General features: G+C 35.2%; 1 protein-coding gene across 1 annotated transcript in view; it reads left to right on the top strand.

Moving 5' to 3' along the window:
- The first annotated feature begins 8,144 nt into the window (after positions 1-8,144).
- Positions 8,145-10,900, top strand: part of LOC136028854 (centromere-associated protein E-like) — a 96,631-nt gene continuing 93,875 nt past the window's right edge. The window contains exon 1 of the mRNA XM_065706789.1: positions 8,145-8,256. The gene's annotated coding sequence lies outside the window, so the exon portion shown is untranslated. The remainder of the gene's footprint in view (positions 8,257-10,900) is intronic.

Below are 10,900 nucleotides of genomic sequence, written 5' to 3'. Positions count from 1 at the left end.
TGACACAGGAAAATACAAGCATCAATTTACTAATGAAATAAATAATTCCAAATCTGACATAAAATGTCTTCTTCCAAAGGAGAGAATGAAAGGTGTTGGAAAAGCGTCAAAAAAAACCTAAAACACCGTTCTATCAGTAGGTTATCTTCAGCTTGCGAATAGGGTTCTTTTCTTCCGATGTATCGCTAAACAAATTGTACAAAAGAAAATGAGAGCAAGCAAGGGAGTCAACAGACTGATAATCTCTTGTGTTTTGGATCAATCGAAGTACAATCAAGATTATTGAATAGCTGGGAAATATGAAACATCGGTCATCTGAATTTGTTAAGTGCTGACTCGTATGACAGTATAGGTTTAACTATACCTTCAGGGTCTGTATGATTGTCATTAACGTTTACATATAAATAAAAACTTTCAAAAAGTTTGTTTATGTGTATTGTTTTTACACTTTTACAAGTCTTGGTTCACACCCCCTACCCCCTTCCCTGGATACGACTTTGGTGGGAATATTTCAATCAGTTAGGCTGAATTTACCTTTTCGACATACTAAATGAAAAAATTCACCTCTAAAAGACCTCAAAATCCCATTTTAAGGGGGGAGGGATCTCTGAAGTGGAAACACTAGCACTGGTGCATTGTTAAGCTAAAACTTAGAGTAAATGGATACAAGAGAGAAAAGCTGGTTCAGTTTTCGCTAATTATAAACTAATTTTTATAGGAACTTTTTACAGATGGCTAGGCCCATAGCAAAAATTATTATAAAACAGTCCGCGGTAACAAACTGTCAGTAAGGAGCTACACAGCTCAATAATAGCCAAAACTCTATAAAACGTAATTTTATATCAATAGATAAGTCAAAAGCAATGACCTTTTATTCTGATTCCAAGTACGAACGGAAAGATCTGTGAAAGGCCTGGTATTTGGATGTGAACTTTCCATCTACAATTTCAAGTGAACGAGGTGTTCTTATGCACTGTATTTAGTTGAATTCTGTTTCGTTTTTGTACTTTAAAAACTTTTGCTTGAATAAATAGCTGAACTATATTGCCCATTCGGATTGACCCCTACACCCGTCCGCTTTGGCCCCATGATAGTGGCTATTCCCGACACACAGAGCCTACTGATGCTTATGATAGACACGTTTCATCCTACTTTCAAAAAATGCCATAGATTCATGCTATGACGACAAGTGTTTGTTCTACCTTATGCATAAAAAACAAGAATATTGGTTCGAAAATGAGGCTTGGGGGTAGAAATGGTGAACATCGTTCGGAATAGCCCTCTCTATACTGATATTTGTTCCTTAAAATTTTAATAATTTTTATTTATTCAAGTAAAAAAGTGAAAACATTCCAAATGTATTCTAATTTCGGTAAAGTGCAGATCATGTTCTGGTCTTGAGAAGGTATGGAGGGTGTCAGCCTTGCTTATGTTAATTTTTGCTCGTTTTGAGTTTGACTCGGTTATTTATTGTAATTTATGTTTGTTTTGGGTTTATTTATTTATTCATGGTGATTTGTGGTAGTTTTACGTTTGGAAGGTTATTTGACTTTATTTCTGCTCATGATCAGCTTAGTGGAGCTATTTACTTTTCTTTTGTTACTGATTTGCCCTTTATCTTTGATGATTTTGCCTTTTTAATTTCTTTCTAATTTTAAATGTTTGACTTAATGTACTGATTTGAATTTTTTTTTTCTTAGCTTTTACTGACATATAAAGCGAATTCGGCTCTATGGAGCCTGTGATAGTCTTTTGAAAATAAATATTATCTTATCTTATCTTTTAATAACTTGATTGAAATGGTACTCTATTTCTTTTGGTTTTTTCTATAAGAATCCATGGTTTGGCATGCCTCAACAATTTTTCAACAATTTTCAATCCTGACACAAATGGTATTGTGTCATTTAAGTTTCTACCTCCTCAAATTAACCTTAGAAATAAAACTTATTATCATTCCCAAGAAATTCTATCTATGCTCTTTGAAAACCTGGATACACTTACACTCTTTTGATATATTTAAACTATAAGAGAAGAAGTAGGAATAGTAGTAGCCCCGAAAGTTTCAAACTAATACCTCCAGTTGTTCTCGATATATTGCTGAGTTTTCTTACTGGCAACCAAACACACAGTGTCTTTTGATTTACTTTTAAAGGAACATTTATTTTTAAAACATAATGAACCAAATGCATAATGGAGGGGGTTGACAAACCCAATATCCCTAGAGAAATACCTGCTAGACTGTTCTACTAGGGAAAATGGATGGATTTGGGAGGAGGGCTGCTTGCCCTCCAATCTCTTCATACTCTTAAAAAAGGGCACTAGAGCTTTTATGCCTTGAATATAATTAGTCCCTTTAAAAGTTTGAATGATATTGCTAGCTATTACAAAATAGGGCTGCCTATGACACTGCTTATATGCCCTTTTGAAAACCTGGATACATATTGTTTTTGTCGACTTGAGACTCCCCCTAACCTACAAGTTTCACCTTAATAACCTTAATGTTATTAGTTACAGTTACTGTAGTGGTAGCGTGAATAGTATATTGATTGCCTTTTGGTTACTTGAACCTCATTCTCATCAAGTTCTGGAAGTTTCAGATTAATACAATGATACGCTGCTAAGACATTACTGATATATCCTTAGATGTAGTAGTTGAAGGAGCAGCAGTAGTAGGAATAGTAAATATGTCCTTTAAGCATTGTCTAAAACTTCCAACTTAATCCTCAAATCCATTCTTGACATACTCTTTTGACAATGTACATGTACATAGTGTCTTTTGATTTAGTTCCAATTTCCCCTCAATATTTTAAATGTAGTAAGTGATTTTAGTAGTAGTAGTAGTGGAAGCAGTAGTAGTGGTAGTAATTGTAGTAGTAGTAGTAGCGTATACTTATTACCTTTTTGGTCAATTGATCATCTCCCTTTAACATTTCCTGAAAGTTTCAAATTAATATACTCAATCATTCCTGAGTTACACCCTTTTCATATCCTGTTTACCCACAACATGTTTTGTTTTGTTCCCCACTCCCCTCAACCTTCTCTGAAAAACTCACCTGAATGGCCTTTGCCATTTGGAAAGTAAAGGTCAAACATGCATACCTTTCTCAATAATATATACTATATGTAAACAGTGAACAAATTACTTTATTTACATCCCTTGTTCTGGGGCTGTTGGCCACGAGGTAGTTGACGTCCCCAAAGGCATAGTTACAAGATCTTTCAACAATGCTGACAAACGTAGACATCTCAAAATTTGATTGGAAGTTTGTCTGGAAAATGATGGTCGTAGGAGGGGGCTCGTCACCCTTAATTCACTTTTGACTCTTAAGAAGAGCATTATAATTTCTAATATTCCAATTAAATGAGCCCTATCCAAAGTTTAGACGACCACCCATTCGATGAAAACCTCACATACCTTCGGGGCATAACTTACAACCCTTGTCTCCGGGCTCTGAGCGGCTATTACAATTCTGAAGACCTTTTTATATGATCTCTAGACCATTTTGAACAGGAATTAGGAAACAACAGATTTCTGATTTCCAAATGAATTAGCTGCATCCAAAGTTTATACGACATCCTTTCCCTAAGAACCTTAAATGTTAATAATGGACAACTAATATAATTTATAGCCCTTCTCTGAGGGCCATGGGGGGGGGGGCTGCAATCCCAAAGACATAATTACTGGACCTTTCAACGACACTAAAAAAATGGCTATCTCAAAATATTGACTGGATGTATTTGGTGAATGATCACTTTCGGCTATTTAAAAGGGTAATATCCCTTTCAATTTACAATCGAATGAGCCCCATTCAAAATTTCTACAACAACTCCTTCTACACAAAGTGCATTTGTTTGTAATAAATACACAAACATAAATTAACAAATAATACACTGTGCCCTCATAGCTCTTTACTTAAGCAGCGCTATTGCATTGACTATGATATTGTGTTTACTTAGTTACGAAAGGGACTAGATGTAGTAATTTCCTTTAAGATGAGCCCTTAGATAGCTGTTTGTGATGTTCCAGTACCCTCTTAACTACCGAGGAAAAACCAGGAAAAAAAAGGTACTTCTTTTGCAAAAATCACGATTTTGCAACAAGTTTAATTTTGTTTGAGAATTATAATGACGATACAGATTTTCTATTTTCCAGAGAAGGATAATCAAGCTTGCATATTTTGTTTTCCACTGCGTGATATTATCTTGCGATTAGTCATATTTATAAAAAGAGGACTCACTCAAATAAAAATTTTAACGTCTAGTACCATTCTTAATATTGAAAACACTGTTATTTGCTCTACCTCCCCCCTCCCAACCCAAATGTGCAAATATAAAGCCCTAATTATATTTTCGCCAATGTTTCACTCTTGTTTAAACTTGATAATTGTAAATTAAATCAATTATGATGATATGAAAAAGAGAAAAACACATGCCAAATATGCTAGGTCCATTTATATTTGGGTCGCCTCTGGCTGAGCTCACAAAGTCACATCACTGAGCCCAATACCAAACCAAATAACCAGCCAAACCAACTAGGAATCGAACCTCCGCCCTTCAGACAAAGATTCCGAATATGGCGCGCCAGCTACTAGCCTAGGTTCCTACTAGGCTACTACTTGCTCCAAGATAATGAATTAAATGAGTTAAAGCAAATACAATCTTCCAAAAAAAACAGTGTGAATGACTTTATATTTTATACTGAGAAACTATAGTACTGAGAGACCAACAGCTACGCGGCAGGCTATTATATGTTGATTCTCATTGTAAATTGTCTTCTATCCAAGACTATTAACATAGTGAAGCAACAGGTTAATTTAAGTCATCTTCTATTTCTCGTATTTTTATGTAATCACTGGCATAGTTAATTTTGCCTAGCTATATTTCTTCCAGAAGATCCCCAACAAATGATGTTCTGTAACAGGCCAAACTAATTCATTTGGAAATTGTTGCGGTGGCAATGCCTTTTGACTAGGCAGCCACCAACCTCGAAAAAATCACCCTTGTTGACTGCTTTTTCTGCAGAGAAATGGGAGACTCCACAGTAAATACATACACATACATGGTTGAAGGGTCCCAATGACGTGTCATTAACACTAGTGTAGTTAACTGCGTTTTTGTAGGTTTACACCACATTGGGTTTTGTACCACGGTTTTTTGTCGTCAAAGATTGCAATGGCGTTGTTCTTCTAACGTAATATTTCTTTTTTCTTCACTTTCATTTTTTACTCGTTCTGATTCTCAGTGTCGCTTGTCTTCTAACAGCAAAATTCTTTGTTCTTCCTTGTCATTTTTGGCACGTTTTGATAATCGCTATTGCGTGTCTGCGAACCCTTTAATCCTTTGTTCTTCAGTTTCATATTTGACACGTTTTAATTCCTGCTGTTGCTTGTATTTCTTGCTGCCACTTATCTTCTAATTGCATTTTTCTTTGTTCTCACTTTTGTATATCTTCTAACCACATATTTATGGCACTTGGTATTTACCAAGTGACATATAGCGATCGCAAATTCTGTTGGTCTGTCGGTTCTCGTTTTACTAGTTTAGGCACTTCCAGATCAGCTAGGACAATGAAATTTGGCAGGCTTATCAGGGACCAGACCAGATTGAATTAGAAATAGTCGTTTACCTGATTCAACCATCTGGGGGGGGGGGAAGAGTAGGGGGGACGGTTAATTCGGAAAAATTTGAAAAAATGAGGTATTTTCAACTTACGAACGGGTGATCGGATCTTAATGAAATTTGATATTTAGAAGAATATTGGATCTCAGAGCTCTTATTTTAAATTCCGACCAGATTCGGTGATATTGGGGGGATTTGGAGGGGGAAACCTAAAATCTTGGAAAACGCTTAGAGTGGAGGCATCGGGATGGAACTTGGTGGGAAAAATAAGCACAAATCCTAGATACGTGATTGAAATACCCGGAACGGATTGGCTCTCTTTGGGGGGGGTTGGGGGAGGGTTAATTTTGAAAAATTAGGAAAAATTAGGTATTTTTAACTTACGAAGGAGTAATCGGATCATAAGAAAATTTAATATTTAGAAGGACCTCGTAACACAGATCTCTTATTTTAAATCCCGACCTGATCCAGTGTCTTTGGGGAGAGTTGGAGGGACAGGAAATCTTAAAAAAGGTATACAGTGGAGAGATCGGGATGAAAAATGGTGGGAAAAATAAGCACAAGTCCTAGATACATGACTGAAAATCGAATGGGATCTACTCTCTTTGGGGATTCGGGGGGGGGGGAGGGCTGGTAATTTGAAAAAATGAGGTATTTGTAACTTACGAACGAGTGATCAGATCTTAATGAAATTTGATGTTTAGATGGATTTTGTGCTTCAGAGCTCTTATTTGAAATCCCGACCAGATTTGGTGACATTGGGACAGTTGAAGGGGGAAAACGAAAATATTGGAAAACTCGAAAATTGAGGTATCCTTATCTTACGAATGGTGATCGGATCTTAATGAAATTTGATGTATAGAAAGATCTTATGTCTCAGATGCTATATTTTCAATTCGAATTGGATCCAGGGACATAGAGAGTTTGAAGGGGAAAACAGAAGTCTTGGAAACCGGAAATCTTGGAAAACGCTGAGAGTGGAGAGAGCGGGATGAAGCTTGATAGCAAGAATAATCACAAGTCTTAGATACGTGATTGACATTATTAGAATAGATACGCTCTCTTTGGGAGAGTTGGGGGGGGGCCTGTTAATTTGGAAATATTAAAGAAATCGAGGTATTTTTAACTTAAGAATGGGTGACCGGATCTTAATGAAATTTCATTTTTTGAAGAAACACATGTTTCAAAATCCTCATGTTAAGTGCCGACCAGAACTGGTGCCATTGGGGGGAGTTGGAGGGGAAACCGGACATCTTGGAAAAATCTTAGAGTGGAGAGATCTGGATGAAACTTGGTGGGTAGAATAAGCAAACTTTGTAGATACATGATTGACGTAACTGGACTGGATCCGCTCTTTTTTGGGGAGCTAGTGGGGGGGGGGGGGTCCAGTGCTTTGGCAGTTTGGTGCTTCTGGACGAGCTAGGAAAATGAAAATTTGTATGCGTTTCAGGGACCTGCATAATTTGACTTGATAAAGATTTTTTTCCCCAATTCGACCATCTGGGGGGGGGGCTGAAGGGAGAGAAAAAATTAGAAAAAATGAGGTATTTTTAACTTATGAGTGGGTGATCAGATCTTATTGAACTTTGATACTTAGAAGGACCTCGTATCTCAGAGCTCTTATTTTAAATCCCTACCGGCATTAAACCTCTGATTTTCCTTTTAAATCAGTTTATTGGCTCTTAGAATTTTGCTAGAACTCATACCGTATGAGCTCTTGGCTCTTGTCTTTCCTTGTTTTATTTTGTTTATCATTTTCAGTTTTGATTCGTTCTGATTTTAATTGTCACTTGTCTTGTAAGCGCATTTTTTTCATTCTTTCCTTTCATTTTTGAGTTGTTGTAATTCTCGCTGTCACTTATCTTTTGACCGCATATTTCTTTGTTCTTCAATTTCATTCTTCGACTCTTGTAATTGTCATTTTCGTAAGTGCGTTAATTTACGTTATAAAACTGCTGAAAATGTCTTTTGAAATTTACATCACCGAACACTAATGAATGAATCTTCATGCCTCTAAGTTTTTATGTAAATTTTTCTAGAATTGTTTGAAAATTTAATTTCCTTGCGTCTTCACTTCCAATCGACATTATTGCTAAAATATTTTTATCTCTCCTGATTCTTTCTTGATACCAGATGGTTTTAGTTTAATAATATCTCTCCAAAAACAACGCTTACTGGATTGTTAAGACTATTTTGCAATTTCCAAAACAATTGTCCATTTTGATGGCAGTGAGGAGCCCTTTCTAACGCGGGGCCCGATTGGGCCCAATCGCCCTTTATCCGTTCCTGAAAACATACCAGTGTGGTTTTTGAGCTTTCAGTAAAGTGCTATTTTAATATTATCCTATTAGTGTAGAAAATCTTCATTAGTCTTTTTGTTTGAACCTGTCTATACATGTATGTTTGGTAAAAGGAGAAGCAATATTTTTTGTCAGTTTGAAGTTTACTTGTATGACTTTATCGGCTCAAGTCTTCGAATTCAGCGACACCTAATTCTGACAATTATTCTTTTCTTCTTCTGTCCGTTTACTATTTAAATTTTGAATTTTAATCCTCCAACGAACTGTGATCATAGATATACTGAATTAATATTAGTCTGGGAAGAATTGAAAAGAGTGAAGCAAAATTAGGGAAACGGTAAGTTTTACTTTTGGGTATTAATGCATAATTGAAGTTATTTTGAATGAAACATGTCTAGAAAACAATTCTTACCTCATAATAGGCCTAGATAAGACTACAGAAAAACTGTGTTAGCCTAACACATTGCTAGGCCACTTCCAATTTCCTTTGCCCCCATCCCTCTAATGTGCAAATATATAGCCTAGCCCAAATTATATTTTTTCTCCAAATTGCCACTCTTGTTTCAACTTAATAGCCCACTTTTAATTTAGCCTAAATAAATTGTGATTATATCAAGAAGCAGAAAAACAAATGGCAAATAGGCTAGGCCTCATTTAGGCTATACAAAATGGATTGGATGTAAAGCATAGTGGAAATGCCCTGAAAATGTGTCAAGCTAGGCCTACAATATCTCTAAATATAGTGAAGTAGCCTAAGAATTGTTTTCTGAACATGTTTCCTTCTCAGGAACCCTTATTAAACCCATGTATTGACACTCACTTTTGTTTAGAACATGTTTTTTTGTTAGAAGGTGAAGAATTAGGCTCTTCTTGGTAAGAATAATGGTATTAAGCTAGGCTAGACCTAGGCTACTCTTCTAACAAAAGCAGTCTAGGTTAAGATATCCAGTAGCCTACTCAGGCAGCTAATCACCTCTCCAATAACTAATTCACTATAAAATCCTAATTTAGGATAAGTTAGGCCAATATAAAATGTAGGCTATTAGGCATAAAGTATAGTGGAAGTGCCTTGAAAATGTGTTAAACTATGATTTTTCTTCATATAATGAAGTAAGAACTGTTTTCTTAACATGTTTCCTTCCCAGTAACCCCTATTAGGTCCATTCATTGACACTCACTTTTGTTTCAAAGATGGTTTTTTGTTGGAAGATAGAGAATTATTTGGTAAAACTAGAGCAAACAGTATTACTGGCTTTCATATAAAGTGAATATACCACTTGATGCTTTTTTTGTGCTCTACAAATATATTAATTGCTTCTAAATAAGGTCTAATGACCTAAATATGGGGTATAAAAAAGGCTAAAAAAAATAGGTCTCAAACCTTAAATACCTTATAACATTGATCTCAAACTTACTGTTTCATTATAAATCTATTTTTTTAATGCTATATAATCCACAAGCACTGATTTTCCAATAGGCTATTAATTTGGATAAATAAATTTTTCCTATGTTATGATGTTTTCTTCTTCCTTGACATCAAATTTTAAATAAAAGCATGCATTTTTGGTTGAAAATATGAAAGTGGGCTATTATGAATACCAGTTATACTGTTTGCTATAAATTTAACTATATTAAATACAGCAATGGCTAGTTTACATATTTAATATATGCTATGCTTTACCCCTCCCCCCCCCTGATGTGCAAACATATAGCCCAAATTTGTTTCTAAATATTACAGATTTGTAATGACCCCATATTTAGGTCATTTTTAAGAGGTCAAAAAGTGCTTAAATCTGAATTTCTGGTTGAAGCAATTATTATATTTGTAAAAAGCATAAAAAAGGGCATCAAGTGGTATATTCACTTTATACAAAAGCCAGTAATACTGTTTGCTCTAGTTTTACCAATTATTCTTGGTACCCTGTCCATTAAGCTAGGCTAGGCCTACTCTTCCAACAAAAGCAGTCTAGGGTAAGACATCCAGTAGCTGGTAAATATATGACTGTCCTTATTATAGACTTACCAATAAAGTGAACATACCACTTGATGCCTTTTTTATACTCTTTAAAAACATAATAATTACTTCTATTGCAAATTCAAATTTAAGCACTTTTTTACCTAATCTAACCTAACCTTATTATAAATAATTTTGGTACTGAGAAAATGTAGCATTATTTTGTTGAAAACAACCAAGAAAATGGTGCTGAGAAAACAAAGTAATATTTTGTTGGAAAATGACTGATAACTCATTCTTTAATTAGGCTAAAAACTCAAAAGGTGCTCAAATATGAATTTAGCAATAGAAGCAATAATTTTATTGGTAAAGAGCATAAAAAGTTATTGGGTGGTATCTTCACTTCATTATTAAGTCAATAATATGGACACTCATATATTTACCCAGTAGCCTACTCAGACAGCTAATCACTTATCATTAAGTCACTAAAATCTGGGTAAAGCTTTACTTTTGTCACAACCTGTTGAAAATGCATGTTACTGCCTATAGCAAGGTTCTCATGGTCACATATTGTTTCTATGTCTTTATTAGAGAAGCATGTCCATTTGTTAGCTTTTTAAAATCCCCCTGTAACAAACTAAAAATGCATAAAGTAGGCAGGATTTTGAAGCCAAGGGAAATGTTGAGGCTGGGCAATATGAATCAATAATGACATAAAGACAATATGTAATCATCAGAATCTAGCTATATACAGTAATTCAAAATAATAAAAAGCTCACAAAAAACTAAAATATCCTCCCTTCAAACTTTTCATACCACAGAAGCTTGCCCTTGACTAACTGCAATTTCTGGGAAAATAGGGTTGCAATGATGAAAGATGATGACCATAACAAACAAGGCTTAACCAATCAGACCTTGCCCTGCTGTCTGCAGGGCTAATGGACTAATATGTTTTGCTCTATAGCTAATGTTATCTGTAAGCAAAATTGGACCTTGCACTTCCTACCTTTCATAATATTTAACTAAT

This window comes from Artemia franciscana, chromosome 7 (assembly GCF_032884065.1).
Source record: "Artemia franciscana chromosome 7, ASM3288406v1, whole genome shotgun sequence".
Taxonomy (NCBI): Eukaryota; Metazoa; Arthropoda; class Branchiopoda; order Anostraca; family Artemiidae; genus Artemia; species Artemia franciscana.
The sequence above is the reverse complement of the archived record's forward strand: the minus strand, read 5'-3'. Positions and strand labels throughout refer to the sequence as shown.